This window comes from Mastigoproctus giganteus, chromosome 7, assembly GCF_048544385.1.
Source record: "Mastigoproctus giganteus isolate SK-2022 chromosome 7, ASM4854438v1, whole genome shotgun sequence".
NCBI classification, from domain to species: domain Eukaryota; kingdom Metazoa; phylum Arthropoda; class Arachnida; order Uropygi; family Thelyphonidae; genus Mastigoproctus; species Mastigoproctus giganteus.
In genome coordinates, this window is record NC_143581.1 from 77625319 (window position 1) to 77651977 (window position 26659).

At 38.0% G+C, this 26659-nt stretch overlaps 1 protein-coding gene across 1 annotated transcript in view; it reads left to right on the forward strand.

The window, feature by feature from the left end:
* The window catches only part of l(2)k05819 (transmembrane protein 94-like protein l(2)k05819), an 809128-nt gene that overhangs the window by 552229 nt on the left and 230240 nt on the right, over positions 1-26659 (forward strand). The gene's annotated exons all lie outside the window — the stretch shown is intronic.

A 26659-nucleotide genomic window follows, 5' to 3' on the forward strand; every position in this document is an offset into this window, starting at 1 on the left:
ATTATTGTTTTAAATACTAAGCATCTTTGTATTTAAAGCAATGATACATTACAGTAATTAGTAAACACAATTCACAAAAATTGTATATAGCTTTTGTTATGTTAAAGACCACCCTGATGTGCAGGTTGTTAGAAGTGAAATAATAAACAGTTAAATCAGAATATTATTTTTTTTTAACTATTCTGGTGAACTTAAATTTACAAATATTTTAAATTTAAATGTAAGCAAAAATTAAACTTCATAAATTTAAAAAAAAGGCCATATGTGGTCACTTGGTCTTAGAGGTCTTTATTGGTGGCAAATACAATGGCCTAAAAAAAATAAAAACCTATTTTCCTAAGCGGTCCTACTGAAGAGATCTGAGTATGCAGTCTTTCTTCACTAAGTCGGGAAAAGAAATTGCCTGTTTTGGATTTATCATTTTGTCTTTCTAGTTTCACATTCTGATTAGATTTACATCATCCCAGATCTAATTATGAGGTTGACTATAATACTCAGGCTAGCTGGCTATCCTCACAGTATGTGCATCGTACAAACAACTAGTTTTGGCCCTTCCATAGATATATTCATAGAATTTCTTGGAAAAAATGTAATTTTTTTAGCTGCTGTTCTCTCTCACTTGAAGGAATAAAAAAGCAGATAACATCAAAAGAAGAAGAAAAAAAATGCTATTCATGCATTCTTAAGTTGTTAATAAATAAATTTTATACTACCATTTCCCTAGTTATACAGTTTGAAACCTCTTGATTATATTTGTAATTTTGCAGGCTACTAATAACTCGTATTGGGAACGAGAGTAGCTCCATGCAGGCAAAGTGGTGCCTTCGTAGCCAGGTGGGAAGGAGCAGCAGTGCGTAGCACATGCTTCTTGATTAGACCGGGGTTCGAGCCCGTCACCACTAAATACGGAGGATGCGGAAAAGGTCAGGGAATGACCACCGCATATCCCGGAGAATATGGCCTTAGTTGCTAATGCTCCTAAAAACCAAAACAACAAAACAACAGCAGGCAAAGTTCTTAACGCTCCAGCTAATAGAGATTTTTCTTAAATTTATTTATTTATTTTTTTTTTTTTTTTTTTGCCATTTTATTGACTTAATTGGTACATTATTAATTTATTTTCTAGAAGTAGCTTTATATTCATAGTTATGATACTTGGTTTATTTTGAATTTAGATAGAAATTTTGTAGGTTATTACTTAGTAACGGTAAAACTTGTACTGTTCGACTCTTGCCGCCATTGTTATAGTATATTAGATCAATATAGAATAGCGTAATGTATATCTCGGCCTTGATGGCATACGGTATAAGGTAAAACTAGATAGCATAAAACGTAGCACTGTATTAGGAATCTGTTAGTTTATTATTGTATGGTCAATTAATCACTTAAATTTATGAATCGTATTCATTTTTATTGTTAATTAATTTGTATTTAAACAGAAATCATGCCCCAAACTAGAGCAGCAAAGAAACGTGCACAAAATAGTGGAAGTGCTATTGTTTGGGGAAGAACCGAAGGGGGTGATTCTCCAACACATGACAGTCTAAAAAAATGTGCAAACTGTGACTGTTTGTGAACTTTCTAGTACTGGACATGATCCAGCCATGGAGGATATCTTTGTGTGTGCTAGGTGCAGAGAATATGAAGAAATTAGGCACCAACTCAGCTTGTATGAGTTGGTTATTGGAGTTAGTTACTGTCGATGACTCAATTGTCAGGGAAACAGGAAATATATTGTGCAAAAAGAATAGGTGAATAGAACCAGGATATGTCTGCCAGGGAGTAAAAGTTGATGACGTTGTAGAGCAGATATCATCTTTTAAGGGCACAAAAGGTGATATCGTTTTACACTTTGGAGAGCCTTGTCAATCAATTCGCCCTGGAGAGATTGCAAGGCTCATAGGTTAGATGTTTTCTCAGCATGGTCTCTGCTTGTTAACAGGAGAGATTGCTTCTACAGGGATGGGATAAACTTAAATAGAAAGGGTGCAAGAATATTTGCTGATGCCATCAAGGCAACATTAGGTGGGTTGGAAAACTGCTAGCTTGTTGGAATTCACAGACTAATAGATTAGCAGTAGCCGAGGCAGAGGTGGAAGTGATTCTTGCAGTGCTTCTATTGGAATGAGCAGCAGCCTGGAAAGCAAGTTGTTGGGGATTTCAGGAACTTCTGGGAGTCAAACCAATAAATACATAGGCTGTGTTAGAGTAACTTAGAATAAGAATAGGTGCATGTCTGCTTGCATGTACACCAATGCTAGGAGTATAGTAAATAAATTTGATGAATTTAAAGTGCTGGTCAAGACACTAAAGGTGGATGTTGTTAGAATATCAGAGACGTGGTGTCACACAGATATAAGGAATGCAGAATTGGAATTTGGGAGTACAATTTGTACAAAAAAGGATACACAGAATAGAAAGGGAGTAAGGGTTATGCTATTAGTTAGAAAACAAATAAAGTCGAAGGAAGGGCATCCAGTTTACATAGATGGACAGAGCAATGTTGAGTTAATGTGGTGTGATATAAGCATGGGAAAGCAAAAAATGAGGGTTGGAGTTTGTTATAGGCCTAATGACTCTGATGAGTATGGTGAACAATTTTACAGATAAATAGAGTGGCCCGGTAAATCAGTGTCTTATAATGGGAGATTTTAACTTCCCAGATATTGACTGGAACTTGTGGGATGGTCACTCCACACTAGCAAGACTTTTGTTGGTTTATTGGATGATTCTTTTCTACAGAAGCATGTTCGAGAGGCAACCAGAGTGAGTAATAATCTTGATCTGATTATCAGCAGTGATTATTCATGCATTAAGAATTAAATATAAAGGAGCCACTAGATGGCAGTGATCACAGTGTACTGATGTGGGATTTACTTAAAGATGCGACTATCATAAGGGGTAAGGGCAACTGTTTTTGCTTTCATAAAGATGACTACAGTGGTGTCAGAGATTTTTTAAATTGTAAACAGTGGGACTGACTGATGACGTTACCAACAGCAAATTCTAAATATGAAGCATTCAAGAAAGTAATCTTGGAAGCTATTAGGCTTTTTGTTCCAACTAAGAAATACTGTTCTAGGTTTAGGCCCAAATGGATGTCAGATGAACTAATGAGACTCGTGGAAGAGAAGAAAAATACATGGTATGCATATAAATTATCAGGTAACACAAACGTCTATGGTAGATATAAGCTATAGCAAAGACTTCTTTACTTATATAAACTCTAAAAGTAAGGGAATGAATCAGATTGGTCTACTTGATATCAATGGTTTGACTGTAAATGATCATTCTCAGATAGCTATCAAACTACATGAATATTTTGCATCTACATTCACACATGTGGGAGTCACTGGTTAAAGAAGCATTGCAGGATCATCTAGACAAGCCAGCAATAATAATTCAGACACAGAATGGGTTTGTTAAGGAGAAGTCTTGTCTGACCAATTTGATTGGATACTATGACGGGGTCACAAAGGAACTGGATGCAAAAAAGTAATTTTGATACATATACTTGGAGTTCAAGAAAGCTTTTGATACTGTTTCACAGAGAAGACTACTGTACAAATTGGAGCAGCATGGCATTAAGGGAAAGTTGCTACAATGGATAAATGTATGGTTGAGCGGAAGAAGATAGAGAGTGGTAATCAATGGAGACTGGTCTTCATGGACTAATGTTATTAGTGGTGTCCCCCAGGATTCGGTGTTGGGCCCATTGTTGTTTTGTATATTTATCACTGATATTGATGAATTTATATCAAGCTTAATAACAAAGTTTGCAGATGATACAATGGTTGACAGTTGTTAATCACAGTAATGACAGTATGCTGCTGCAACAAGATCTGGAAAAGTTGGGCAGATTTGCTGAGAAGTGGCAACTGATGTTTAATATTGACAAATGCAAAGAGCTGTATATGGGTAGCAGTAACCCCAGAGAAATATACAAACTGGGTGGTGTTATACTCATGGTAGTTGACACTGAAAGAGACTTGGGGGTAATTGTGCAGTCAGATATGAAGTTTTCTGAGCAGTGTAGACTGGGTTCCAGAGTAGGTCATGGGGTCTTGTCAATGATACACAGGAATTTTGCTAGTAGGGATAAGGAGGTGATTATCCCCTTGTACATGGCAATGGTCAAGCTACACCTTGAGTACTGTGTATAGGCCTCGAAGCTTCATTTTAGGAAGGATGTACCCCAGGAACAAATTTTCTTTTAGCAGTGCCTCTGCTTTTGCTAAAAGAAAATTGCCCTACATAAAATTTGATTTCCTTTCTTACCTTACATCCTTTACTTTTATCACCTACAGAAAAAAAAGTTATCCCATTATTTAATTTCCTCAATCTTTTTGAACTGTTACTTACCTTGATCAAATTCTTATGCATGCCTTTGGTCTCATGATTGGAGCCTGTCATAAAATTGAAGTTTCTCTACTAGGGATATTCCTTTATGCCAGTAACTAAAGTTTTTGCCCTTTGCTCCCCTGTTTCAAACAGGGGAGCAAAGGGCAAAATGGGATCTTGAAACCTATATATAATATTCAAGGTGTGGCTTAACACCACTGTTTTATATAATGCAACATTAGCATTAGTAGAGGCATATGATGCGAGAAAGCAAGCTCATGCAGCATCAGCCAAAAAAAAAAAAAAAACACTCTCCTATTTCACCCCTTCATTCATTCCAAGTACCTGTCCAGCTCAGCCTTAAATTTATTTAGGCTATCAACTTCTACAACAAGGGATGGAAGTCTGTTCCACCAACCAATCAACCAACCAAACACTGGCTAAAGGCAAACTTCCACACATCTATCATACATCTCTCTGTCCTCAATTTGAATTTATGCTCTCTCAAATGATTATTCTGAACAAGCGGAAGAGTTCCATCAGCATTGAGCATGCTCAAACCATTCAAGGCTTTATACACCTCAATCAGATCACCTCGCAGGTTTCTAGTCTGCAGACACTGTAATTTGCAAAATTTAAGCCTTTCGTAAGAGCAACCGTTTGCTCCATTCACTAATCTTGTTGCCCCTCTCGTTGCTCGTTCCAACAGCTCTACATCCTTCTTAAAATGAGGACTCCAGACATTTTAAGGGGATAATCACCTCCTTATCCCTGCTAGAAAAATTCCTGTATATCATTGGCAAGACACTATGAGCTACTCTTGCAGACCGTCTACACTGTCAGAAAACTTCATATCTGCCTGCACAATTCCCCCCCCCCCAGGTCCTTTTCATTCTCTACCACAGAGTTGATATATCACTCTGGGGTTGCTGCTTCCCATATGTAGTACTTTACATTTGTCAATGTTAAACTTCATTTGCCACCTCTCAGCCTATCCATTGATTACCACTCTCTGTCTTCTCCCCCTCAACCACCCCTTTATCCATAACAGAATTTGCCTCCAATACTACACTGCTCCAATTTGTGCAGCAGTCTTCCATGTGCAACAGTATCAAAAGCCTCTCTAAGATCCAAATATATGATATCAAAGTTATTCACTACATCCAGTTCCTTTGTGACATCATAGTATCCAATCAAATCGGTCAGGCAAAACTTTCCCTTAACAAAACCATGCTGTGTCCGAGCTATTATTGAAGTCTTGTCTAGATGATCCTGCAGTGCTTTTCTTACCAGTGCCTCCATTAATTTCCTGGAACAGAAGTTAAACTAACAGATCTATAATTACTTGTGTTGCCCTTTGATCCTCTTTTGTGAAATTGGGGTCACATTTGCATATCTCCAGTCCATGGGTACCTCCCCCTGAGTCCAAATAAGCTCTCATAATTATGGCTAAGGGTATGTTTACTTCCTTTACTGCCTCCTTTAATATAACTGGATAGGTCCCATCCACCCGGAATGGGAGAACTGAGGGGGGGGGGCCTGATTCGCCAATGCATCACCGCCTAAAAAAATGTGCAACTTGTGAAATGTTTGCCAAACTCTCTGGAAAACTCATCCCCCATGCCCCCATGAGGGAGAGTTTGCCAAACTCTCCCTCATGGGGGCATGGGGGATGTATTTGTGTGTGCACGATATAAGGAGTATAAGGAAATCAGGCAAAAACTCAGCATTGTTGTGGGCCTATATGAGTGCTTGAAGGACAGGGTGGTTGCCGTCGAAGGATCTAAATTGAGGGGCCCATCAAGCTCTCAGCTGCCCACATCAACACCAGAGCTTGCACTTAATCATCATGCAACACAGCGGCAACCCCCAAGGCAGAATGCGCTGGTCCCACAGGAACTAGTAGTTGTTGGTGACTCTATTGTCAGGGAATCGGGGAACATGCTTTGTAAAAAGGATAGGTGGAACAGGACCAGGGTATGTGTGCCAGGGGCAAAGGTTGATGACTTTGTAGAGCGGATATCATCTTTTAAGAGCACAAAAGGTGATATAGTTGGCGCTAATGATATTAAGAGAAGGAGACCGGCAGAATTACTTAACAAGTACAGGTCACTGTTGAAAAAAAGCCGGGAATTAGGGTTGAATTTGAAAGTATCTGCAATTCTGCCCTGACACGATAGAAGGGACTATATGATGAGAGCCTTGTCGATCAATTCAGCCCTGGAAAGATTGTGCAAGGCTCAAGGGATAGAATATTTTTCAGCCTGGTCTGTGCTTGTTAACAGGAGAGACTGCTTCTACGGGGATGGGATACACTTAAATAGAAAGGGTGCAAGAATATTTGCTGATGCTATCGAGGCAGTGTTAGGTGGGTCGGAAAACTGCTAGCGTGGGGGGGGATACAAGGACTAATAGTTTAACAGTAGCCGCAGGCAGAAGTGAAGGTGATTCTTGCACAACTTCTATTAGAATAAGTAGCGACCTGGAGTGAGGGGTGTTGGGGGTTTCAGGGATGGATGGCAGTCATCGTGAAATATTTGGGTATATGGGATGTGTTAGGGTAACTAGGAATAGGAGCATGTATACCAATGCTAGAAGTATAGTAAATAAATTTGATGAATTTTAAGTGTTGGTCAAGACATCAAAGGCAGATATTGTTGGGATAGCAGAGACGTGGTGTCATACAGATATAAGGAATGCAGAACTGGAATTTAGGGAGTACAATATGTATAGAAAGGATAGACAGGATAGAAAGGGAGGAGGTGTTATGCTGTTAATTAAGAAAAACATAAAATCAAAAGAAGTGCAGCCAGTTGATATAGATGAACAGTGCACTGTTGAGTCAGTTTCGTGTGACATAAGCACTGCGAAAGCAAAAATAAGAGTAGGAGTGTGTTATTGGCCTAATGACTCGAATGAGTACAATGAACAATTGTACAGAGAAATAGAGTGGGCTAGTAAATCAGAATGTCTTATAATGGGGGATTTTAGCTTCCCAGATATTGACTGGAACTTGTGGTTGGTCACTCACACACTTGTCAGACTTTTGTGGATTTATTGGATGATTGTTTTCTGCAGCAGCATTTTTGAGAGGCAACCAGAGAGAGTAATACTCTTGAGCTGGTTATCAGCAGTGATCATTTGTGTATTAATAATTTGCAGATAAAGGAAACTCTAGGTGGCAGTGATCACAGTGTACTGATGTGGGATTTACTTAAATATTTATTTACCATCAGGGGTAAAGGAAAGGGTTTTTGCTTCCGTAAAGATGATTACAGTGGTCTCAGAAAGTTCTTAAATTCTGTACAGTGGGATCAACTGACGACGTTACCAACAGTAAATTCTAAGTGGGATGCATTCAAGGAATTAATTGTCGATGCTACTAAAAGTTTCATACCTATTAAAAAATATTGTTCAAGGTTTTGGCCTATATGGTTATCTAATGAACTAATGAGACTCGTAACAGAGAAGAAAAATTCAGGGATGCATATAAATTATGAAGCGACTCAGAAGCCAGTGGCAGATATAAGATAGTCTGTAATCAGGTCACAAAGGAGGTTAGGCAAGCGAAGGCAGATTATGAGAAATCCTTGGCAAAAGATGCTAAGAAAAACAGCAGCGATTTCTTTACTTATATAAACTCTAAAAGGAAGGGGATGAATCTGATTGGTCCACTTGACATCAATGGTTCGACTGTTGATGATCCTGCTCACATAGCAAACAAACTGAATGAGTATTTTGTATCTTCATTCACACATGAGGAATTATTAAGGTTTGAAAATGGCAGAAGGTTATTAAATTGTAGCAGGATACTTAATGATTTTGTAATAACTGAGAACAAAGTGGAGGAGAACTTGTTGAAGTTAAACATAAGAAAAGCACCTAGGGTGGATGGGATCTATCCAGTTATATTAAAGGAGGCAGCAAAGCAACTAAGCAAACCCGTAGCCATAATTATGAGAGCATCCTTGGACTCAGGGGAGGTTCCCACGGACTGGAGATGTGCAAATGTATCCCCATTTCACAAAGGGGGATCGAAGGGTGACACGAGTAATTACAGACCAGTTAGTTTAACTTCTGTTCCAGGTAAAATAATGGAGTCACTGGTTAAAGATGCATTGCACGTTCATCTAGACAAGACTGCAGCAATAATTCAGACACAACATGGGGTTATTAAGGGAAAGTCTTCCCTGACAAATTTGATTGCTTATTATGATGTGGTTATAAAGGAACTGGTTGCAAAATATAATTTTGATATCGTATATTTGGATTTCAGGAAAGCTTTTAACACTGTTGCGCATGGAAGACTATTGTACAAATTTGAGCAGAATGATATTAAGGGTAAGTTGCTACAATGGATAAAAGGATGGTTAAGTGGGAGAAGACAGAGGGTGGTAATCAATGGGTGCTGCTCTTCGTGGACCTGATGTTATTAGTGGAGTCCCACAGGGTTCAGTGTTGAGTCCACTGTTGTTTTGTATATTTATCAATGATATTGATGAAGGTATATCAGGCTTAATGTCGAAGTTTGCAGATGATACAAATGTTGGCAGGGTTTTTAACGACAGTAACGGCAGTGTGCTACTGCAACAGGATCTAGATAATTTGGGCAGATGGGCTAAGAAGTGGCAACTGAAGTTTAACCTTGACAAATGCAAAGTACTGCAGATGGGTAGAAGTAACCCCAGAGAAACGTACCAACTGTGTGGTACTACACTTAAGGTGGTAGAAAATGAAAAAGACCTGGGAGTAATTGTGCAGTCAGATATGAAGTTTTCTGAGCAATGCAGACATGCTGCCAGGGCAGGCTACAATGATATATATATAGGAATTTTATTAGCAGGGAAAAGGAGGTGATTGTCCCTTTTTATAAGGCAATGGTCAAGACCTTGAGTACGTGTACAGGTCTGGAGGCCTCATTTTAGGAAGGATGTAGATTTACTTGAGCGTGTACAGAGAAGGGCAACAAGATTGGTGAGGGGAATGAAGGGATCCTCTTACCAAGAGAGGCTTAAGTTCTGCAATTTGCAGTGGCTGGAGACTGGGTACGTGCACAGTGATCTGATTGAGGTGTATAAGGCCTTAAATGGGTTGAGCACGCTGAATTCTGATGGGATCCTTCCACTTGTTCAGATTACGAACCTAAGGGGGCATAAATTCAAATTAAGAAAGGACAGATGTAGAATAAATGTGCGGAAATTTGCCTTTAGCCAGCAGGTGGTTAATTGCTGGAACAAACTTTCATCTGTCATTGTGGAAGTTGATAGGTTGAATAAATTGAAGGAGGAACTGGACAGGAATTTGGAGGGAATGGTGTGTTTTTTTTTTTTTTTTGGCTGATGCTGCATAAGTTCATACACTTGCTTTCTTGCACCACATGCCACTACTACTAACCTGGGTGCCTTTTTTATGTTTATCTGCAACAATTTCTCCTCCACTTTCCTCTCAGTTATTACAAAATCATCCAGCTCACTGTCAGAGTTTAACTCACCTCTGGCATTCCCCTCCCTGAATAACTTCTCATGGGTGAATGTAGATAAATACTCATTTAGTTTGTTAGCCACCTGAGGAGCATCATCAGCATTGAACCATCAATATCAGTGGACCAATGTGATTCATCCCTTTCCCTCTAGAGTTTACATGGGTAAAGAACTCTTTGTTCTTTGCATCCTTTGCCAAGGATTTCTGCCTAATTTCCTTTGTGACTTGGTTACAGACCAGCTGATATCTATCATAGGCTTTTATGTCACCCATTAATTTTTATGTATCCCATGCATTTTTATTGTCTGCCACATGTCTCATTAGTTCATCTGACATCCATTTAGGCCTAAACCTTGAACAATAATTTCTTTGAATGCTTCCCATTTTGAAGTTGCTGTTGGTAACATCATCAGTTGGTCCCACCGTATAGAAAATAAATACTATCTCAGACCACCGTAGTCACCTTTACGAAAGCAAAAACCCTTCCCCTTACCTCTGATGGTAGTTACCTCTTTGAGTAAATCCCACTTCAGCACACTGTGATCACTGCCACCTAGTTGTGGTTCCTTTATCTGCAGATTCTTAATGCATGAAGAATCACTACTGATAATCAGATCAAGAGTATTACTCCCTCTAGTTGCCTCCCAAACATGCTGATGTAGAAAACAATCAATAAATCCACAAAAGCTTTGCTGGTGTGTGAGTGACCAACCCACAAATTCCTGTCAGTATCTGGGTAATTAAAATCCCTCATTATAAGGCTCTCTGATTTACTGGCCCACTCTATTTCCCTGTACAGTTTCTTATTATACTCATCAGAGTCATTAGGCCTATAGCACACTCCTACTCTCAATTTTGATCTCCCAATGCTTATGTCCCACCAAACTGACTCGACACTGCGATGTCGACTGTCCAGCAATGTCGACTGGCTTCACTTCCTTGGATTTTATGTGTTTCTTAACTAATAGCATAACCCCTGCTCCCTTCCTGTCCTGTCTATCCTTTCTCTACACATTGTACTCCCCCAATTCCAGTTCTGCATTCTTATATCTGTGTGACACCACGTCTCTGATATCCCAACAATATCTGCCTTTGATGTTCTGAGCAATACCTCAAATTCATCAAATTTATTTACCAAACTCCTATCATTGGTATACATGCACCTGTTCCTATTCTTAGCTACCCTAACACAACCCATGTGTTTACTTGTACCGTAATGACTCCCAGCAGTCTCTGAAATACCCTGCATCTTGTTTTCCAGGCTGCTACTCATTCCAGTAGAAGCAGTGCAAGGATCACTTTCACCTCTGCCAGTGGCTACTGTTAATCTATTAGTCCTTGTATCCCCCTCCCCCAAGCTAGCAGTTTTCCAACCCACCTAACACTGCCTCGATAGCATCAGAAAATATTCTTGCACCTTTTCTATTTAAGTGTATCCCATCCCCGTAGAAGCAGTCACTCCTGTTAACAAGTACAGACCAAGCTGAAAAAATTCTACTCCCTTGAGCCTTGCACAATCTTTCCAGGGCCGAATTTTGCCAAAAGAATATGCATTATCTAAAAATAAAACGGCTTAATATTTTCATTTGTACTTAACTTTTCCTTCGGAATGATTTCACTTCATTTTACTAAGTGATTGTGAAACTATTTTGAAAGAATTTTGGAATATCAGTGAAACAGTGATCTCTTTTGCCATACTGAAAAACATGGTATTTTTATGATTATTTATTTACTGATATAATAATGATCTATATATTTGGTGGCTGCCTAGCCCCATTAATAATAATAACTTAGACATGGTTTCTTTTTTATTTTCTTTATGCAGAACAGAGATTTTTCCAAAACAAGAATTTAATGATATTCCAAAATTCTTTCAAAATGGTTTCGCAATCACTTAGTAAAAAGAAGTGAAATCATTCCAAAGTACAAATGAAAATATTAAGCCGTTTTATTTTCCGATAATGCACATTCTTCTGGCAAAATTCTATCATGCAATATCAAGTGACTTTGGTTACCTTTAAGTACCTCACTTCTCAATACAACCAATGTATTAAACTCAGCTGTAAATGTTTATTTCAAAAAAAAAAAAAAAAATTGAAAAAGGGTTTGTTTTTTTGATAAATGTGACAAAATACAAAAAGACAGTGGCCAGTATTAAAAATTATAACGTAAAAGTTATTTACAACTGGATTGCATGTACAGTAGTAAGTGCATGGAATGGCTATTAATTGATGATGTTTTTAATTATCTAGATGGAAACAAAAGTAGTGTTTTGCTTAGCAGTGGTGAAAAGGATATTAATTTGGATGATCTAATAACGTGGTTAGAAATAAATAAAATAGCAACAGCATTTCAAGAGAAAAATCTGTATGCAAAGTGAGATGTAAAGAAAGAGAAGAACAAACTAAAGGAGAAATCATTAAGTTACTGAACCAGAAGCTGCCTTTTACCCCAGGGGCTCACATCTGGTGACTATGGGCTTGGCAAACCCAGGGTCTTGAGCTGGTTATCGTCATTCTTCTCTTTCTTGCTTTCTTGGTGATTCCCTTCTACTTCCGTCTCTCTCTCAGGGTAATGCAGAAATTTTTTTTTGGATGGTACAGCATAAGCCTTAGGCTTCCTTTCACCATATGGCTACTAATAATAATATATCCAGAATAGAGGACAAGTGACAGAAGGCCCTAGCCGAATATTAAGGAATGGACCCCACAAAGACACGTGATACCAAAGCAGAGACCAAATAGAACCTTGTGGAGAGTCACAGACCACCTGAATCGGCACATAATACCGCATTACATCGACAGCAATGGTGCAACACTGGAGACCATCCACAGCCATGTATTATGTGGTGGTAGCAGCCACAAGGATTAATGGAAGAGAAGCGAGAGACCAGCAGCAGAAGAACTAAAAACAGAAGGAACTACCAGCTTTGGAAAGGAAGACTTCAGCAGAAGATAGAAGAATTAAGAGTCAAGATAGGCCAATTGAGCCAGTACCAACGGGGCAATAGGAATAAGAAATTAGTTGTAAAAGTGAAGAGCATCCTCAAGAGAGACAGTGTCCACAGCAAACATGAGACAAAGAATCAGAGAATAGGAGAGTACTTGGACACATTGAAGCAGAACCTCCTTGCACTCAGAAAAAGACTATGCCGATACAAAGAGAGCTCCCAGAGCAAAATAAACAACCGAATTTTCGATGAGGACCAAAGAGGCTTCTACAGGAATCTCGGAGAAGACAGGAAAGAAGGGAATGGTCCACTCAAGAAGAAGACAATTGAGGAGTTCTGGGGAAACATATGGAGCAGGGAAGTAAGACATAACAGCCGAGCCACTTGGATAGAACCAGAACGCAAGAAAACCAAGGAGGTACAAGAAATGAGAGGGTGGGAGATTTGGGAAGAAGTAGTAAAACAGACAATCAAGAATTCTCAACTGGTGAACTCCAGGAATAGATAACGTCCATAACTACTGGTACAAGAAGCTCTCTTGCACACACAAGCACCTGGAGCAGTTCACCCGAATGATAAGGGACACAGAAACAATCCCGAAGTTTCTTACTCAAGGAATCATATATCTGAAGCCTAAAAATGAAGATACAAGAAACCCAGCAAAATATAGGCCAATCACCTGCCTCCCAACAATGTACAAGATCCTGACCAACTGCATAAGCAGGAAGATATCAGACCACTTGGAGAGCTGGAACATAATGGCTGAACAGCAGAAAGGATGCAAGTGGCTGAGCAAAGGATGTAAGGAGCAATTAACCATAGATGCCGCGGTTATGGAGCAAGCCTACAAGAAGCACCGTAACATATACACATCCTACATCGATTACCGCAAGGCCTTCGACTCAATAGAGGCACTGGACATCTACAGAGTCAATCCAAACGATGCCGAAATGGAGTACCACCATTATGTTTGAAAACATCACAACCAGGCCAATCCACATCAGGAGAGGAATCTTTCAGGGAGATGCCCTGAGCCCATTGTGGTTCTGTCTAGCACTTAACCCGCGATCTTCCATGGTCAACAGTAGTAAGTACGGATATAACCTCGAAGAAGGAAGGATGAACTTGTACACCCTCACCCACCTGATGTACATGGATGACATCAATCTCTACACGGGAACCGAGAAGCACCTTCAGCAACTACTCCAGATCACCAAAGAATTCAGCAATGATATTAGAATGGAATTTGGTCTAGACAAATGCAAGACCCACAGATTGCACCAGGGAAAATTAGTCAACTGAAACTACCAGCTACAGAGTGGTAAAGAGATCGAAGCCATGGCAGAGGGAGAGGCCAACAAATGCTTGGGGATGATGCAGGCTGGCAGTTACAGCACAAGGAAATTAAGGCCTGCTTCACCGAAAAATACCATCAGAGACTCAGAAGCTTGCTGAAAGCAAAGCTGAATGGAGGGAACACAGTTAAAGCCATAAACACCTATGCAGTCCCAGTGCTAACATACTCCTTCAGGGTCATAGACTGGACTAACACCAAGCTGGAGGATATCATGAGAAAGACAAGGACAATGATGACCACGAGCCGCCAACACCACCTGAGATCTGCCATGGAGAGACTGACAGTTGCCCGGGAAGAAGGAGCCTGATAGACCTCATTGAGCAACAGAAGACAGCGATAGTTAACCTGTAGGATTACTTCCAGAAACACTCAGCAGCACTCCACCAGGCCATAAGGAAGATAGACAAGTGGTATACCCCACTCAACCTAAGAGAGTAGTCCCCCCCCCCAACCAGGAGGTACAAACGAATGACACTCCATGGCAGACACTACAATGATCTCCATCAAGATCACATAGATAAAACTGCTTCCGATACGTGGCTCACGAGCGGGATGCTCTTCCCCGAGACTGAAGTATTCATGCTTGCCATCCAAGACCAGGTAATCAACACCAGAAATTATAGAAAATACATTGCCAAGAAGCCAGGAGTGTCCAATGATACATGTCGATGATGCCACCTGGCCTCAGAAACGATCCAACACATTATCGCAGGGTGCAATGTGATCACCCAGACTGAGTACACTCATAGACACGACCAGTTAGCAAGGATAATACATCAGAAGCTAGCGAGGAAATACCAGTTGACCAAAGAAAGTGTACCATACTACAAGTACGAACCACAGGCAGTACTAGAAACCCCAACCCAGAAGCTGTACTTGGATCGCGCCATAATAACGGATAGGACAATCCCACACAACAGACCGGACATAACCCTTATGGACACGAAGGAAAAGACTACCTATCTGATTGACATAGCGATACCCAACACTGGCAACCTGCAGAAAACCGATGGGGAAAAAATCAGGAAGTACATGAACCTAAGACAGGAGATCAAAGAAATGTGGCATATGGAACAAGTAACGACCATCCCGATCATCGTATCAACCACAGGTATGGCGCCAAAGACCCTACATAACAGCCTAGCAGCAGTAGGTCTCCCAGCAAACACCTACAAGGAACTCCAGAAAGCCGCAATCCTGAACACCTGTAGTTAGTCCTTGACCAACAGTAACACCAGACATAACAACAACAACCACCCTGTGTACTTGGTATTAATACCTGTCACGATGTTGAACCCCCAATCAGGGAGAAATCATATGAGCAATAATAATAATAATATTCTTTGTAATAATAATAGTTTGAAACCTTCCCTCTTGTCTTGCCTTGTCATTTAGAAACAAAACACGAAAATTATGTAGAAAAGCCAGTTGATTTTTTAAGTGGAAATTGAAAGAAATAAAAGCATCTAATATTGATTCATATATATCACTCAAAAAATCAAGACAGTGAAAATACACTTGAGGCATTGTACTTAGTAAGCTATGAAATAGAAAAAGCTGGGGAAGCCGATACTATTGCAGAAAATTTGATTTTCCCATATGCAAAAGCTATTGTCAGGTGTATGTTTGGTTAGTTAGTTAGTTAGTTATTTGGTTTTTAGGAGCATTAGCAACTAAGGCCATATTGCTCTGGGATATGCGGTGGTCATTCCCTGACCTTTCTGCATCCTCCGTATTTGGTGGTGATGAGCTCGAACCCCGGTCTAAGTATGTTTGGCGATAATTTGGCAAAGAAATTGGATATGATGCCCTTTTCCAATAACATAGTGTCTCACTGAATACATATGTCTGAAGATGTTTAATCCATTATTATAGAAAGGGTAAAAAAAAAAGTACATTTTATGTTTTGCAATTAGTTGAGACTACGGATGTTTCCAATCTAGCCGTTTTAATTAAAATTTTTTTTTTTTTTTTTCTGTTTATACTCCGGAACAACAACCAAGTCAGAAGAGTTTACAATAAATCGTCAATACAAATACATTATTTATCGTATTTAGTATAGTCACGGGCTTGAACCCCGGTCCACTCAAGGAAACTATGAAATAGCAAAAGCTGGGGAAGCTCATACTATTGCAGAATGCTATGCACACTCGCTCCTGACCACTCTGCTACATCAAGCCTGTATTTGCATGCTACTTGAATGAAGATAAAGTGGAGAAAAAAAATGCTGTTTTGTCGTCCTTTAACAGAACATACAACAGGTGAGGACATTTTTAATTTAATTAACTCATAATTTGAAGAAAAACAAAGTACAGTAATTGGTTTTTGTGTTGTGGAATTTGTACACATGGAGCAGAATCAATGACAGGAAAATTTGTGGGCCTTATTACTTGCATCAAAAATATATGTGCTAATATCTCGTAGACACGTTGCAGCATTCATAGACAAGCTCTAGCATTGAGACAAATGTCTCAACAACATAAAAGTGTACTTGACGATGCTGTCAAAATAGTTAACTTTATAAAATCGTGACCAACAAATTCAGACAATTCACTTCTTTATGTAAAGAAATGGACACTGAACATGTAACTCTCTTAATGCAGACGGATATTGGATGGTCACATGGCAAAGTAATTACTCGTTTATTTGAATTAAGACAAGAATTAATTATTTTCTTCATGGATCATCCTTTTCATTTTAGAGGGTGTACAACAGACCAAATATGGCTTCAAAATTTATCATATTTGTCAGATATTTTTTCAAAGATAAATGAACTCAATTTATCATTACAAGGTGCAAATATAGCAGTTTTCACTGTTCAAGACCAAGTGGAAAGCATAATAAAAAAAATAAAAATTTTGGGATGACTTTATTGATAACAGTATTGTGTGTTTTAGCACTTTACACAATTTTTTAACTGAAAACAGACTGACTTTGGATAAAGTTATTAAAAAATATATTAAAGAGCATCTCAACTTTCTATAGGTTACTTTTAGAGAGTATTTTCCACAAATATCAAAAAAAATATATGAACTGAATTTGTAATCCATTTGGCAAATCTTTTGTGGCAATGACTGACAAAAAACTGACAGAAAAAGAAAACCTTTTTGATATATCAACAGCATTTCAATTTCAAAACTTATTCAAGACTGAAATCTTATAACCTTTTGGCTTGAATTAAAAACAAAATATCCATCACTTAGCAAAAAAACTCTGAAAATTCTGCTGCCATTTTCAACTACGTATATGGGTGAGAGAGCTTTTGCAATTTATGCCTTGTTCAAGTCACAATACCGGAACAAACCTGATGAAGAACCAGATTTGAGCCTCTGTCTGCCTTCTGTCAAACCAAATATTGCTACCCTTTGTTCAGCAAAAGAAAACAAACAAACCCAACAATCACATTAAATTTAAGATTTATTTTGATTTATAACTACATATTAATATTATGTTTATGGATTTTATTACATACATTCTGTAAGATATATAGGCTTACAAAAGTTGAAATTTGCTATCAGTGAAATAAAGGAAAGATTTTGTAGGTAAAAATAAGGCTAGCTGATTATCTCCATGAAAAAGGAATGTAATAAAAGTTTAGCTAGAATTTAGGAAACACTTCTCAGAATCCAGAAGGAGCAACATCAGTTCAGTGTCAAAAGCATAACGAATGAGATTAAAGACTAAGAGAGTGAGATACAGATAGACCAGTTAAGGAATAATTAAGATCGAAGAAACAAGCTTTTGAAATGAAAAGAGCAGAATGATTAGGATAAATTGTAGGATAAGAATAAACTTTAGCTAGTGGAAAATAAGTAGCTTAATGAGTACTATATATAATTTTAGTTCTATGTTTTCCTTAACTGGAATGAATCATAAAGAATGGCAATTGAAAACTTTGGGAAGTGTTTCCAGTGAGAAAGGTAGGGAAGGAAAGATACTTAGCTTGAGGAACTAACAAATAAATTTGTACAAATTTAATAATTAAACAAAGGCCAAGGAGAAATGAGTCAAAATAAATAGAGAGGGATTTGATTGGCCAGGTTATGATGTATAGAAAGAGGGAAATGATTCATGGAAGAAATATAATATATTTCTGTAAAAATGTGTAAATTTTGTGTGTTAATAATAGATGTTTTGTTGATCATTACAGCAGGCCCCCCTTATAACGTGGTTCGCTTTACACTGATTCGCTATAACGCTGTTCTTATATTATAACCCTTATCTGACTATAATGCTGTCACAGATCACTATAACGCTCTTTTACAGATTACATTTTTGACATATTTAACGAAATCGTTTCATTTGTGGAGTCGATAGCTTGAAAATGAATAGCAAAACAGCATTAAAACGTTTCCCACGCCGACTTGAGCAATTTTCCCACGCTCGGTTAAATTTTCTCTCACGCTAATTTAAGTACAGTCACTTGTTACGTAGTTCCGAGATCAACATTTTAAAAAATGATCAAATATATTGCTTGTAATATTTGCGTTATATGCATTTATCCGAAGTCTAGTTAGTCATCACTCAGTACAGTATTAGACATCGTGCGTAACGGACAGTTTACTTGAACATTGTATCATAATTAATTCAACCAACGCAGTTATATTTTCGAAGAGCTAATAATGACCGACAGGAATGAAAATGCAACAACGTCTGGGCGCAGTACGAACTATAAATGTAAGAAAAAGACTGAATTTGAAAATTAAATTAGACGTTTTGAAGCGAATCGATTCCGGTCAACGACAAGCGGATGTGTGCCATAATTTAGGACTCGTAAATTTAACTGTAAGAACAATTATGAAAAAATAAAGAATTAATTTTAGCAGCGGGAAAGATAGCTGTTCCACTGCAAGCAACTAGGACTAGACCGGCTATTGGGATTGAAATGGAAAGACTAATTTTTTTGAAGATAATATTCCAATGCAGAATTCAGTTAAGTTAAATATTAAAAAGAGAGAGAGAGAGAGAGAGAGAACGAGATTAGCCAATACGATGATCTGAAGAAAACTCGCCTAAAAAAAAAATGTGGAACCATTTAAAACTGGTAGAATAGATTTAAAATCCCGGGAGAAGCCGCTAGTGCAGATTAAGGATCCGAAACTTTCAAAAAAGAACTTGTTAAAATTATTGAAGAGGGGTATTATACTTCTCAACAAGTTTTTAACATAGATGAAGCAGGACTTTTGTGGAAACGAATGCCTAAAAGAAGTTTCATATTGAAAGAACAAAAAACATGCCAAGTTTCAAAGCGGTGAAGGATCGGTTGACTTTATTGTTGGGTGGTAACGCTGCGGCCATTTAAAATTAATACCCCTTTTAGTTTATTTGGAAGAGGGCCAAAGTTCAACTCAAAATCCACACATTTTTCATGATTAAATTCATCCATTAAATTAAATCAATTAAATTCATTATTTTAATTGGAATTTTGTTTACTTTTGAGACGCAAGTAGTTACCACATAATTATATATATGTAATGCAGGATATTTTATATGTGCAAATATTTGAATATTAAATATTTTGACCGACATTTGTGCATCTTTTCATTACCGTTTATTATTGATTAGGAAACATCCTATGGCACCGACCGCAGCTCACAAATACATATGTTACCTTATGGGAAAGCGGCGCTCGCTTAGCGCGGATTCACTTAGCGCTCTGTTTTTCCGGAACGAATGATCAGCGTTAAGCGGGGGTCACCTGTATTGGTGTCCTTGTAATTGCTTATAAACTATTGATATATGCATTTTCCCAAAAAAAGAAAAGTAGTAAATGACATTTATTACTATAATAACTTGGACCTTCTGATCATACAAAGCAGTCAAGTAGCTTGTAGTCCTTGGTAAAAAGTTATGAAAAATTATAACTAATAATAAACAAAAGTAGAATAAAGTAAAATAAAATTAAATATAAAGTAGAGCAATGGTAATGAAAGAAATCACATCTCCTACAATTCCTTATAATTAGCACTCTCTTACAGTATATTGCGTTAAATAAATATGTTTTCCATAATAAATTTTTTCATTCTCAAAGACCATTGTTATGTATAATTTTATATTATCACACAATATCGCTTATTAAAACGTAGTACTGTAAATCTTTTATAATAAAAATTCAGAACTATTATACGATTTCAGAGAATATAGGTATACAGCTTTCTGAATCAAAAAAGGTTGGAAACCCCTGTTTTGATGGAGCAAATCTCTTCTGAAATGACTCCAAATGTCCAAAAACCGAAATGACTAAACAGCATTTAATTCCATAGAATGCTACTTACTAAGCTTGCAGAAAAGCTCACAGAAGGACCTGTCAGCTTCCCCTCTCATATCCGTACCTCATAATGTTCCGCTGGCTAAAAACATAGTGGCAGTGAAAAACCAGAAGTGTCATGTAAAACACAAGAAAACATCAGTCTTGAAACTCTCTGCAGAGCAAGAAATAGACACAGGACAGCATCCATATGTCTCCAAAAAGATGAATCCAAGACAAGAGAAACAAGCCCTCAGCAGTTTGGAAGCTGACAGATGAATCCACCAATCAGATTATGGCTAAATTTCTACAATGGACTTGTTGTGGATTCCATCAAAATACTGACAATACCAAAGGCCCTCCTGCAAAAGAACAAACTAGTTTGCTTTTGCTTACAGTATACATGAAGTGAAATAAAAACCTTTCTTTTCACAATATTACAATCACATGTAAGGATAGATCTGAAGATGGACCTGCCCACATGGAGGAGTGCTGTCCTTGTAGGTATCCAGACTTCATTTCAAACTATACCACTTATCACCGACTTAGAAGAGTGGTAGCAATTTGCCTTACGGAGGATTTTTAATAACAATCTGTTCCATCTATTTGTCTCCTGGGACTGACCCTACAGAAAGAAAGAACTTGATGGTCATATTTTGCAGTTGTCTTCACCAACTTACTTCTCAGCAATTTCAATGGACAAAATACCCTTTGGGACAGTGTTGACATTAATGGAAGGGGATGTGTCATAAACATATGCTGACACTGAATTCTCCTTTCTAAATGTAGGAACTAACATCTTTTTCCATATTCCTCCCCATACATTTTCTGCCATTGACCTTTCTATTTTCTCTCCTTCACTTATTTGAGACATGAAGGGGAACACGTATGGAAGTGGTCACTTCCCTGTGATAACCACCTCCTTAGTGGAGACTGTCTACCTTTTAGCTTATTTACCATATGTAAATATGATCACTGTCAAGCTGAGCTTCTTCAGAGAGACCTAGATAGACTTCAGGAATGGTCAGAAAAATGGCAGCTGTGCTTTAATCCAACAAAGTGTAAGGTATTACACCTGGGAAACAGTAATCCCAAAAAAACTTATTCACTTGGTGGAGTTCAACTAAACCCAGTACTGGAGGAAAGGGACTTGGGTGTTACGATACGGTCAGACATGAAATTCTCTGAGCATTGTAAACAGGTTGCAAGGAAGGCCCATGGTGTCCTATCGATGATCTATCGAACTTTTGCAAGTAGAGACAGGGACGTGATAATCCCATTATATAAGGCTTATGTTAGACCACACTTGGAATACTGTGTTCAAGTATGGAGACCGCACCTGAAGAAAGACATCGAACTTCTTGAAAGGGTGCAAAGAAGGGTAACTCGCCTGGTGAGATCGGCAAAGGGGCGTCCTTATGAAGAAAGACTTCGAATGTGTGGGTTGCAGAGTTTGGAAACTAGACACCTTAGAGGCGATTTGATTGAGGTGTTTAAGGCTCTGAGAGGCATCAGTAAAATGAATGAGGACAAAATTTTCAAGATTATAAATGATGCTAGAACTAGGGGACATAAATTCAAGTTACGGGGGGGGAAATGTTTAGATTGGACTGCAGGAAGTTCTATTTTAGCCAGCGAGTTATAAATTACTGGAATAAGTTGCCTTCATGGGTGGTAGAGGCCGACAGTTTGGGGAAATTCAAAGGTCATCTGGATAGTACTTTCGGGTAAGGGAAGCGCATAGGATGATAGGTTTAATTTCCTTTTTATTTATTTTTTATTTTATTTTTTTTATTTATTAATTATTATTATTTAGTTATTTATTTATTTTTTGTTTTTATCATTGTTTTGTTCGGATTTTTTTTTTTTTTTTTTTGGCTGGTGCAGCATAAGCCATAGGCTTTCTTGCACCATGCGGCCGTTACTAATACTAATACTAATACTTATTGTGAGGGAAGATTGATCAGACTGACTAAAAATTCTTTCAACATCTGGTACAGTTTACAATCACTAAAGTTAGTTAGGAGCCTATCAGTGATGCAGTGACATACAACACAGAAAAAATTGTTTAGAGCCTTTTTTTTGTGCATTCTGCTGTTTTCTAGGAAATGGCAAAACCAAGTAGATGTTTTTGAAATGGCAGCTGCATAAACAATATTTACCTACCACAATGATATTCTACCACAGTTAAGCCAATGGTACATTTGCCATCAGAATGAAAAGGAATCATGGATTCATTTTACATGATTTCTTGCCCAGTCAGCCAACACTAATGTGATCTGGGATAAAATCTGAAAAGTGAAGGGAAAGTATACATCTCACCCTTCATTGATCCTAGCGTGTAATGGATAGACTATTGCAGAGTGAACCTCAATAGCCAATGCTCTTGGGGAAACTTTTTCGTACATCTCTTCATTATCATATTATTCCCCAGAGTTCCTGGTCCCAAAACTTAAAAATGAAAAACAGGCACTTAATTTCACATCAACATACAAGAAGCTAAAAAAAAGAGCTCTAACCCTTTCTAAGGCATGTTGTGTTGGTCAAATGTCAAGATTCCATTATGAAACGATAAAGCATCTTTCAGAAAAATCTATCGATTATCTGCTCTTTCTTTATAACAGAATCTTTATTAAAGAGCAGTTTCCAGATGCCTGCCACAGGGCAACTATTTTCTTTCCTTTGCTAAGCCAGGAAAGGAACCTAAAATTCCCACCAACATATCCCTATAACTGGCTGTTTGTGCAAAATCATGGAGAAAATGGTCAGTGCTCATCTTATATGGTATTTAGAATCAAATGAATTTCTCTCCATCATGCAATGTTGCTGCTTCTGAAGAAACAGGAAATATCCATCCATCCAGGATGCTTTCCTAAAATGAGAGGGCATATCCCCATTTTCATAAAAGCTTTTTAGCCAATCGATTTTTCCAAGTTTCTGTAGCATCCACACTCTCTGAACCCTTTTGCCAAGAGCAGAGAGTACCACAAGGATCAATTTTAAGTTTTATGCCATTTGCCATCAAAGTAAATTCCATCACAGAACAACTTCCTCCAGCCATAAACAGCGATCTCAACAGAAATATCTCTGTTGATGACATTTGCATATTTTCTCAGTCATGCAACATGAGGGTTATTGAAAGACAATTGCAAAATCCACTGATTCACCTAAACTCCTGGGCATTGGCTAATGAATTCAGGTTCTATCCTCAAAAGACTGTTTGCATACATTTTTGTCGAATCTTTTTTGCAATCTTCATCCTAAACCTGAATTGCTATTCCAGTAGTGCTGGATACAAAATTCTTGGGACTTGTTATACTCAGGTTATTGTTATATGATAAAAATTGACTTTCTCATACATATCAATCAACTCTGTACAAAGTGCACAAGAGGATTGAATATTCTCCATGCTCTCTCCTCTACTTCTTGGGGTACAGATCAATGCACTTTACCATGCACTTGTTCCATCTAAACTAGATTACAGCCCTAAGTTTAGGCATCAAGTCAGAAACAGTATACTTTGATTACTTGATCCAGTCCATCAGGCCCTGAAGCAAAGTGATCTAGCAATTTTCCAAAGTGATTTGAAACCGTCCTTTCTATAAACGAGTAGTTTAAGCGATTTCTAGTCTTTTCTTTCAAAGTTATTTATTTTTGGCTCCTTCTAAACAAAGAGGCAAGGTTTATACCAAGAAAGGAAATACACCTTTCTTTTGTATTTCTATAACTAACTTCTCTAACACAGTAATCACTAACCTCTTATCACTTGGTCACTGGTGGCACCGCTCCTGCCTCCACATGGTGGGGCTGATAACCTGAGTATAAATTGAATACTCAGGGCAAAAAGGAGCAAACATGGATCCTTTAATATCACCATCTGTAGAGCTTACGTGCTCACGTGAACTTGAATCATCTCAAGCAAAAAGAATTAAAAAAATGATTCTTCATCTGACATACCTGCTTTCTTAATTCTGCATTCTTTGTCAAAACCGCTTAACAGCTTATAGCAGGTACTCCTTAAATGGTCAAACAACTTTGCTCAGGAGATCTCCTTGTAGATACATCGAACCCAAATCAATCTAGGCAGCTCCTGAAGCAAACGACTTTTGGAAGCCTTCCCATTTCTGTTACCCCACACAGAACTTTAAACACCTCAAAAGGAGCAGTTTTGGAATGGGACCTCCTTAATGTTACTGAGGATGAATTGCTGAAGAACTTAAGGCACGACGTGTCATCAGTGCTAAAAGAATTATGACCAAACAAGATGGTGTCCTTACACCCACAAGAAATGTAATCCTTCCCTTTAACACTCCAAATCTCCCTGCCTCAGTTAAAGCTGGCTACCTTTCCTGTAAGATCCGACCATACATTCCAAATCCACATAAATGCTTTAAATGCCAGAAGTATGGCCATTCTCAAACAGCATGTCAAGAAAAGGCCATTTCACCCTTGTGTGGCTCTCCAGACCACTCCCAAACTGAATGTACAGCAGTAACACCAGTGGTGACATTTTGTCACCACTGGTGTTAGTGCTGTGAATATTTTAACAGTGGGCTCGCAGTTTTTCTGACTTTCTACCAAGTAAATCTTGATCGGTCACGGAAGTGACATCATTCGCAGCCTACGCTAGAGACGCTTCCCATGCTTGCACTACTAGTACTGTAATGTTATTAGAGCGCATGATGCATTTTTCGTGACCGGTATGATATCTCGAGTCAGGGCAGATTTAGGGGGGTGAACAGATGCGGCTTATTACCCCCTTAACCATCCATATAAGTGAATATGTAAAACGTTCCTAGGTCTATCTAAAAACAAGAAAAAACTTAAAAACCTGGTCGTCATGCCTCGCCTTACAATGATAACTTGATACAACAGTGTCTGGAGTTCTAATCTTTTAGAATTTTTGAATAGTATGACATCACAATCATGCTTCCTGAAGTTACTACTGCAGTAAGTATGATTGCAACAATACAAATATTTGTCAACAATTTCTTTTTTCATCTCGCATTTTTGTTACATTCCATTGTTAGGTTCCACTAACAGCTGTGTATGTCGCTTCAACTACAAGATCGGTACATCAATCTGTGCTATTTTACAGAGATATTTAGATACATTGTACTCCTAAATATACATCTCTTACTTTAGTTATCATAAATGCATTGTGCCTGATGTAGCCCAGTGGTCAGGAGCGAGAGTGCATAGCACGCGTTCCTTGAGTGAACCGGGGTTCAAGCCCGTGACTACTAAATACGATAAATATTTGTATTGACGATTTATTGCAAACTCTACTGACTTGGTTGTCCTGCCGGAGTATAAACAGAAAATTTATGTATTTTTTATCTTGTCTTCCAGAAATTATAAAAATCTGTCAATGGTCAATAAAATATTTATAATAAAAAAACTCTTTTATTTCGTAATCGATATATACACAGCAAAATACCTAAAAGAAATGCAAAGGATGTTTCGCATAAACCATCTACCGTGCATGCCCTGCACACCCGCAACTTTGTTTTATTCGTCTTTTTTTTTTTTTTAACAACTAGGGAAATATAATCGATACATTTTTTTCATGATAATTTTTTTTTTTAATATTGCCAATAAAAAATAACATGAAATATTTCTCATATCACAAAACATTCCACAATATAAAAACAAATATTACATAAAAAAACAAAGGCGCCTCCTTAGCCAGGTGGGAAGAAGCAGCAGTGCGCAGCACATGCTTCTTGATTAGACCGGGGTTCGAGCCCATCACCACCAAATACGGAGGATGCGGAAAGGTCAAGGAATGACCACCGCATATCCCGGAGCAATATGGCCTTAGTTGCTAATGCTCCTAAAAAAAAAAAAAAAAACAAACAAACAAACATAAAAAACAAACTTTCTAGAAAAAGTACACAAAAAATCACCGATTATAAAAAAAAATTATTTCACAAATATTCAACAAATATTCAAAATTGCCATATAGAATTTACTTCTTTATTAATATTTGTTGTCGATCTTCTGCTTTGCTCAATAGCTGAGCCATGATTACAGAGAAATGAATTGACGTAATGGTCCGGATCAAATCGAAGCAATGGTTTTCCCTTTAGATGTATGGTCATCATAATCTTCAACATGTTTAATTGTCACAATATTATTCATTATGCTGAAAGCTCACTCAGCTTCAGCACTGCTAATCGCAATGGTTTCAAAGTATATTTCTGGCTTTCTTAATTGAAAAGGGAATTTCACTCGATTATCTTCGACAAAATCTCTAAAATCATTAATTTTTATTTCATAT